Genomic DNA, 9,264 nt, shown 5'->3' with positions numbered 1-9,264 from the left:
CCACCCTGCGCTACCCCCCAATCACACTCCTCAGACCACCCTGCCCTACCCCCCAATCACACTCCTCAGACCACCCTGCCCTACCCCCCAATCACACTCCCAGACCACCCTGCCCTACCCCCCAATCACACTCCCAGACCACCCTGCGCTACCCCCCAATCACACTCCCAGACCACCCTGCCCTACCCACCATCACACTCCTCAGACCACCCTGCGCTACCCACTATCACACTCCCAGACCACCCTGCCCTACCCCCCAATCACACTCCCAGACCACCCTGCCCTACCCCCCAATCACACTCCCAGACCACCCTGCCCTACCCCCCAATCACACTCCCAGACCACCCTGCGCTACCCCCAATCACACTCCCAGACCACCCTGCCCTACCCCCCAATCACACTCCTCAGACCACCCTGCGCTACCCCCCAATCACACTCCCAGACCACCCTGCCCTACCCACCACACTCCCCGACCACCCTGCGCTACCCCCAATCACACTCCTCAGACCACCCTGTGCTACCCACCATCACACTCCCAGTCAACCCTGCGCTTACCTCCATCAAACTCCTCAGACCACCCTGGGCTACCCCCCAATCACACTCCTCAGACCACCCTGCCCTACCCCCCAATCACACTCCCAGACCACCCTGCACTACCCCCAATCACACTCCCAGACCACCCTGCCCTACCCACCATCACACTCCCAGACCACCCTGCGCTACCCCCCAATCACACTCCTCAGACCACCCTGCCCTACCCCCCAATCACACTCCTCAGACCACCCTGCCCTACCCCCCAATCACACTCCCAGACCACCCTGCGCTACCCCCAATCACACTCCTCAGACCACCCTGCACTACCCCCAATCACACTCCCAGACCACCCTGCGCTACCCCCAATCACACTCCCAGACCACCCTGCGCTACCCCCCAATCACACTCCCAGACCACCCTGCGCTACCCCCCAATCACACTCCCAGACCACCCTGCGCTACCCCCAATCACACTCCTCAGACCACCCTGCCCTACCCACCATCACACTCCCAGACCACCCTGCCCTAGCCCCCAATCACACTCCCAGACCACCCTGCGCTACCCCCAATCACACTCCCAGACCACCCTGCCCTACCCCCCAATCACACTCCCAGACCACCCTGCCCTACCCCCCAATCACACTCCCAGACCACCCTGCGCTACCCCCAATCCACACCCCAGACCACCCTGCGCTACCCCCAATCACACTCCTCAGACCACCCTGCCCTACCCCCCAATCACACTCCCAGACCTCCATGCACTACCCCCAATCACACTCCCAGACCACCCTGCACTACCCCCAATCACACTCCTCAGACCACCCTGCGCTACCCCCCAATCACACTCCCAGACCACCCTGCGCTACCCCCAATCACACTCCCAGACCACCCTGCCCTACCCCCCAATCACACTCCTCAGACCACCCTGGGCTACCCCCCAATCACACTCCTCAGACCACCCTGCGCTACCCCCCATCACACTCCTCAGACCACCCTGCGCTACCCCCAATCACACTCCTCAGACCACCCTGCGCTACCCACCATCACACTCCTCAGACCACCCTGGGCTACCCACCATCACACTCCTCAGACCACCCTGGGCTACCCCCCAATCACACTCCCAGACCACCCTGCCCTACCCACCATCACACTCCCAGACCACCCTGCCCTACCCCCCAATCACACTCCTCAGACCACCCTGCGCTAACCACCATCACACTCCTCAGACCACCCTGGGCTACCCCCCAATCACACTCCCAGACCACCCTGCCCTACCCCCCAATCACACTCCCAGACCACCCTGCCCTACCCACCATCACACTCCCAGACCACCCTGCGCTACCCCCAATCACACTCCTCAAACCACCCTGTGCTACCCACCATCACACTCCCAGACCACCCTGCGCTAACCACCATCACACTCCTCAGACCACCCTGCGCTACCCCCAATCACACTCCCAGACCACCCTGCGCTACCCCCCAATCACACTCCCAGACCACCCTGCACTACCCCCAATCACAGTCCTCAGACCACCCTGCACTACCCCCAATCACACTCCTCAGACCACCCTGCACTACCCCCAATCACACTCCTCAGACCACCCTGCGCTACCCCCAATCACACTCCCAGACCACCCTGCCCTACCCACCATCACACTCCCAGACCACCCTGCGCTACCCCCAATCACACTCCTCAGACCACCCTGTGCTACCCACCATCACACTCCCAGACCACCCTGCGCTACCCCCCAATCACACTCCTCAGACCACCCTGCGCTACCCACCATCACACTCCCAGACCACCCTGCACTACCCCCCAATCACAGTCCCAGACCACCCTGCGCTACCCACCATCACACTCCCAGACAACCCTGCGCTAACCACCATCACACTCCTCAGACCACCCTGGGCTACCCCCCAATCACACTCCTCAGACCACCCTGGGCTACCCCCCAATCACACTCCCAGACCACCCTGCACTACCCCCAATCACACTCCCAGACCACCCTGCCCTACCCACCATCACACTCCCAGACCACCCTGCGCTACCCCCCAATCACACTCCTCAGACCACCCTGCCCTACCCCCCAATCACACTCCTCAGACCACCCTGCCCTACCCCCCAATCACACTCCTCAGACCACCCTGCACTACCCCCAATCACACTCCTCAGACCACCCTGCACTACCCCCCAATCACACTCCCAGACCACCCTGCGCTACCCCCAATCACACTCCCAGACCACCCTGCGCTACCCCCCAATCACACTCCCAGACCACCCTGCGCTACCCCCAATCACACTCCCAGACCACCCTGCGCTACCCCCCAATCACACTCCTCAGACCACCCTGCCCTACCCACCATCACACTCCCAGACCACCCTGCCCTAGCCCCCAATCACACTCCCAGACCACCCTGCGCGACCCCCAATCACACGCCCAGACCACCCTTCCCTAATCCCAAATCACACTCCCAGACCACCCTGCCCTACCCCCCAATCACACTCCCAGACCACCCTGCGCTACCCCCCAATCACACTCCCAGACCACCCTGCGCTACCCCCAATCACACTCCTCAGACCACCCTGCCCTACCCCCCAATCACACTCCCAGACCACCCTGCACTACCCCCAATCACACTCCCAGACCACCCTGCCCTACCCCCAATCACACTCCTCAGACCACCCTGCGCTACCCCCAATCACACTCCCAGACCACCCTGCGCTACCCCCAATCACACTCCCAGACCACCCTGCCCTACCCCCCAATCACACTCCTCAGACCACCCTGGGCTACCCCCCAATCACACTCCTCAGACCACCCTGCGCTACCCACCATCACACTCCTCAGACCACCCTGCGCTACCCCCAATCACACTCCTCAGACCACCCTGCGCTACCCACCATCACACTCCTCAGACCACCCTGGGCTACCCACCATCACACTCCTCAGACCACCCTGGGCTACCCCCCAATCACACTCCCAGACCACCCTGCCCTACCCACCATCACACTCCCAGACCACCCTGCCCTACCCCCAATCACACTCCTCAGACCACCCTGGGCTACCCACCATCACACTCCCAGACCACCCTGCGCTAACCACCATCACACTCCTCAGACCACCCTGGGCTACCCCCCAATCACACTCCCAGACCACCCTGCCCTACCCCCCAATCACACACCCAGACCACCCTGCCCTACCCACCATCACACTCCCAGACCACCCTGCGCTACCCCCAATCACACTCCTCAAACCACCCTGTGCTACCCACCATCACACTCCCAGACCACCCTGCGCTACCCCCAATCACACTCCTCAGACCACCCTGCGCTACCCCCAATCACACTCCCAGACCACCCTGCGCTACCCCCCAATCACACTCCCAGACCACCCTGCACTACCCCCAATCACACTCCTCAGACCACCCTGCACTACCCCCAATCACACTCCTCAGACCACCCTGCACTACCCCCAATCACACTCCTCAGACCACCCTGCGCTACCCCCAATCACACTCCCAGACCACCCTGCCCTACCCACCATCACACTCCCAGACCACCCTGCGCTACCCCCAATCACACTCCTCAGACCACCCTGTGCTACCCACCATCACACTCCCAGACCACCCTGCGCTACCCCCCAATCACACTCCTCAGACCACCCTGCGCTACCCACCATCACACTCCCAGACCACCCTGCACTACCCCCCAATCACAGTCCCAGACCACCCTGCGCTACCCACCATCACACTCCTCAGACCACCCTGCGCTACCCCCAATCACACTCCTCAGACCACCCTGCGCTACCCCCCAATCACACTCCCAGACCACCCTGCCCTACCCCCCAATCACATTCGCCCCCCAGAGCCAGGAAAAGAACCCAGGAGTCCTGACTGCTGGGCCCTGCTCTAGCTGCCCTTGGAGATGGAGAAGCTAAAAAGAACCCTGGCGTCCTAGAGGACCAGTCCAGGCTCCCAGTGGAAATGGGGCCCAGTAAGGTCGGATCCAGCGAAGGACCAGTGGGGAGCTCTGTGCAGGGACAGACTCCAGCAGGACTCAGCTGGCTGGCTCTGAAGCTGAGGTGGGGGCAGGGGCAGGGGCATGGCGGGGGCTGGTGCTGCTCCGCAGCAACTCCTCTGGATGAGTTAGGCACATTGCTCAGGTGACTCGGAGGCCCCGGGATTCCTGCTGGCTGCCAAGCTACCCCCCACCCCTGCCCCCAACATCGGCCTGAAAAGTCTGCACCACAAACAGCCTCTGGCTCCCCCAGCCCTGCTCAGTCTGCCCAGGGGCATGAAGCTGGCAGAGACCTCCGACCGCTCTCTGGGGAGCTGGGCAGTGCCATCCCTGCCCTCCCCACTAATGCACCTGCTCTGACACTTGCACCCACATCCCCCAAGCCAATGGGCACCCTGCCCCAGGAGGCCTTTGGAGAGGCAGCAAGGGTGCTGGGCGGGGAAGGAGGACAAGCAGCCCATGTACGCAGCGGTGAGGAAGGCTGGAAGGAACCAGGGTTTCTCAAACAGGGAAAGCCCCTGGCGGGCCGGGCCAGTGTGTTTACCTGCCCCGTCTGCAGATCCGGCCAACTGCGGCTCGGACCCAGCAGCTCCCATTGGCCCAGAGCAGCGATCCGCGGCCAGTGGGAGCCGCGATCGGCTGGACCTGTGGACAGGGCAGGTAAACACACTGGCCCAGCCTGCCAGGGACTTTCCCTGTTTGAGAAACCCTGTCTTAAGCCCTTACCCCTGGGAAGAGCCACCCAGGGGTAAGGGCTATGGGTGCAGGGATCAAGAGGGTCAGGTGCTGGCCAAAGAGTTGGCAGAGTCCATGTGCCGGAGAGAGAAGGGGAACCCGGATCAGATGCCAGGGACCAGCTGGCCATGGGGCTGCGGGGCAGAGATCCTCCCTGGAAATCTATGTGACCTGGAAGGAAATGCCCATGGAGAACAAAGCAGAGGGAGTTGGTTTTATTGTTAACTCTGTGAGCAGGAACATGGCCCAGCAGGGTAGGAGGATCCTGCAAGGACTCCAACAGCTGGCACAAAACACCCACCTCCAAGGGCAGCAAGAGCAGAGAGCTGGGAGGCAGGACTCCTGGGTTCTCTTCCCAGCTCTGGGAGAGCAGTGGCATCGAGCAGTCAGAGCAGGGGACTGGGTGCAAGGACTCCAGGATTCTCTTCCCAGCAAACCCAGCAAGTGGCTGTGAGCAGAGTGATGAAGGCTCCTTCGCCAAGCTCTGCGAGAGGCCACAGAAATACCCGGCATGTGCATTATCCCAGGAGAAGGGCAGGCTCAGAGCCCTGGCTGATTGAGGGGGTCCTGGGGCAGGCAGGTATGAGCCCTAAATCCATCTAGGTCTGCTTTGGAGCAGGCGCTAGATAGCGTCCAGGCCTGGGTGGTTCTGAGCCAGCGAGCAGCGTGTGTGCACAGCTCAGCCCAGGCCTCACAAACTCACCACACCCCAGAGACCACAGCTGCTGTCGCGTCTCTCACAAACCTAGATTCATCAGCCTTTGCCAAGGGCCTCTCATGGGTGACACCGTGATGGGGGGGGAGGTACAGCCGGCTGAGACAGACACCACCACCTCCAAGGGCCAGAGGCAGCTGCCTGCCTGCTGTGGCAGCAGAAGCAACATCAAAGCAGGGGCAGAAGGGGAGGAAAGATGAGGAGGGGAGGGCAGAGCAGACAGCTCTGGGGGCTGGGGAGCTCCACACAGCACCAGTCCCCCCCAAGCCCTGAGCTCCCAGTTCAGCTAGAGATGCCTAGACACACGCACCCCACCTGCCTGCAGGGCCTGCCCCACATGTGCAGGCTGGGACGGATTGGATCACCACCCGCGGGTGTCGCTTTCCCCTAGGGTGATTGGGTAGCAAGTGTGAAAAATCAGGATGGGGGTGGGGGGTAATAGGTGCCTATATTAGACAAAGCCCCAAATATCGGACTTGTCCCTATAAAATCGGGACATCTGGTCACCCTAATTTCAGAGCCCACACAAGGGGAAAACGGTTCCACTGATCCTACGCGAATGGCACCATGAGGCAACGGAAGCAGCGAGCTGGAGTTTGGTCTCAGGCTATTTACTTTGTCTGTTTCCACAGACGATGCTGATGCGGTTTAGCAGCTTTAACTTTGTGCATCTCAAGGCCTGTCAGTAAATAACTGCCTGATGCCCCCATAACTTCCTGCACCTGTGGAAGCTTAAATCAGTAAACATAGAAAAAAATGTTTGGCAACAAACATGGATATTAGCCATCAAAATTGCTAAAGCCAAGTCCAATTCTCCCAAGCCCCCTCCACTCTGCACAGCGATCCTGGATCATTCCATAGCCAAGAACACACCACCTCCGGGACCACCCATCTCCCCCGGCCAAACCAGGCTGCAGCAGCTTGCATAGCCTCTCCTCAGCTGGCCAGCAGGAGGCGCTACCGAAGGGGCATGACTCACACAGTCAGAAATACCCACAGGGTTAATTGGTTGAAGGCACCTTTTGTCATAGCCCGGGGGACTGAGGCCTGTGCTCTCCCCAGGAGTCTCATTTCCGATGCACTCCAGGTTTGCTCACAAGCACTGGGCACGACTGGTTTCTCACCAGAGAGTCTCTTGCCTTTGGTGTACAAAGGAAAAGAGAGAGAGAATCCTGGTTTCCCCACAAGCCTGTACACAGAGCCTGCACCAGGGCAGAGGTGCAGCACTTGGCTGGGGACATCAGACCCGCAGCAGTGGGGCCTCCAAAGGCATTTCCCATCTGCCCTGGCCTGCCCTTCGCCCTAGAGGAGGGCGCTCGGCAGGACAAATGTACTATCACTAGTCACCAAGATCACTGTGCCCAGCTCTCGTGGCCACCCCCGCGCCAGACAGCAGGTGTGCTGGATGGAGTCTCACGAACAGATATGGACTCAGCCGCTCCCCCGCCCCGGCCCAGCTCCCAGTCTGGGCACTGCAGGGCTGGGGGGCAATGAGGAAAGCAGGAGCATTGAGCAGTCTCTTGGCAAGGGCGGAGCTGAGTCTCCAAACCACGCTCCAAGCTCCAGCTACCACTGGGCCCTGTACTTCCAGCCTGACCCAAGCACGGGACCCTTGGAGCCTGCTATTCCCCAGGCATCCCTGTTCTAGCTGCACATCGGAACAATCAGATGGTAAACGCAGCAACTGCACTGGGCTCAGACGGCTCCGTGTGCCGCTGAGAACAAGAAGCCACAGCAAGACATGGTCCCCTCCAGTGCAGCCCACCAGCTCCCCGCCCGCCCCATCCATGCAGATTCCCTCCCTGCCTGCACGGCTACGCTACTGCCCCTGGGCTGGCCCAGCATGGCAGCTGCTGGTGCAGGGCAGCCGTGGTGGCACACGAATGCCCTTCTGCACGTGGTGCTCCTTCCCCCAGCCTAGCCACAGGTTCCACGCCATGGATTCCTCAGCCCAGAGAACCCCACGTTCGGGTTGCCACAGCCCCAGCAAAAGCCCCTGAAACCCTCCCATCTGCTCCAATTTCTGGCGACGCCCCCTGCCCCCCCCCATTGCTCACGTCCTGTTCAGGGAGGTGAATGGCAAGCTCTGACACAGCTCGCCTGCCCACCAAACATTCCCTGGCCCCCCAGCCAGGGAGGAGCCGTAACCCCTGCCCACCCGGGGGCAGCAGGATGGAGGGGCGATCAGCCTGGGGACCGAGGGCTGACATGAAACGCTCTGCACACATGCCTGCAGCCCACAGGAATGTCCTCACACCAGCCAGCAAGGTAGGAGGGGCGGCATGCCTGGGAGCCCCAGCTTAACCTCCGAGCCCACGGCTCGCCACCCCATCTTCTGTAGGCACCAGCCCTCCTACATCACACCCCCCCCCCGGCTCTTTTAGGAGTCTGGCCCCTCTCCAGTTTCCACAGGGAAGGGGACTCTCTCCTCAGCCCCCTCCCGTCAGCAGGAGTCCCATCTCCATCGCTGGCCCTACCCTCTTGGGAGGGAGGGGACCCCCACTGGCAGTCCAGGGACAGCCGTGGGGCACAGAAGTGACTGCGCTCTGTGGGCTCAGTGCTGGCCAAAGGAATAGGGGAGCAGGGCCTTTCTAGGTATGGGCATGGGGGGCCCAGAGGGACCCGGCTAAGCCAGCTGGCAAGCACTGGCCCCCCGGGTGCCCCCTGCCCTGCAGGCACTGCTTCCGGGCACTGTGATGGCATCTCTTTCATCACAGCAACCTATAAACGCTCGAGACCTGAGCTGGGAAAAGAACGAGACATTAGCTGTCCAGGGGTCTGCCCAGGCGAGCGGGGGTCTCCCGGCAGGGAGGAGTCACTACTGAAGGGGGACTGGGAGCAGCAGGACCATAGTGAAAGGTCAGGGTCAGAGCCAGCCCCTCCCCACCACTCGGTACGTGTCCCTCCGCACACAGGCAGGCTGGCCGCAAGGACACACCCACACAACAGACCTTCCCTCTTCCCTATGCAGCCAGGGCCAGACTCTGCCCACCCTGGCAGAGGGTCAGACTGGAGCCACTCCACGGGAGCTGGGGCATTTACACCAGGCCTGGTCCCTGAGGGGCGTCTGGCAGCTAGTCACAGAGACACATTCATTCAGTAACTGTGCTGTCTGCTCCCGCGTGGACAGCTGAACAGCAGGGGCATCAGAGTCCTGGCAGTGCTGGACGAAGGGTCCAATCCTGATCTCGCATAGTGCTCAGACGCTAGGGGTCCTTTGCCCTCAATTCCCCCTTGACCAAAGTTCCCTCTTTGCTCCTCCG

The sequence above is a fragment of the Mauremys mutica genome, chromosome 21 (assembly GCF_020497125.1).
Source record: "Mauremys mutica isolate MM-2020 ecotype Southern chromosome 21, ASM2049712v1, whole genome shotgun sequence".
Taxonomy (NCBI): Eukaryota; Metazoa; Chordata; order Testudines; family Geoemydidae; genus Mauremys; species Mauremys mutica.
This window is presented reverse-complemented; position numbering follows the sequence as displayed.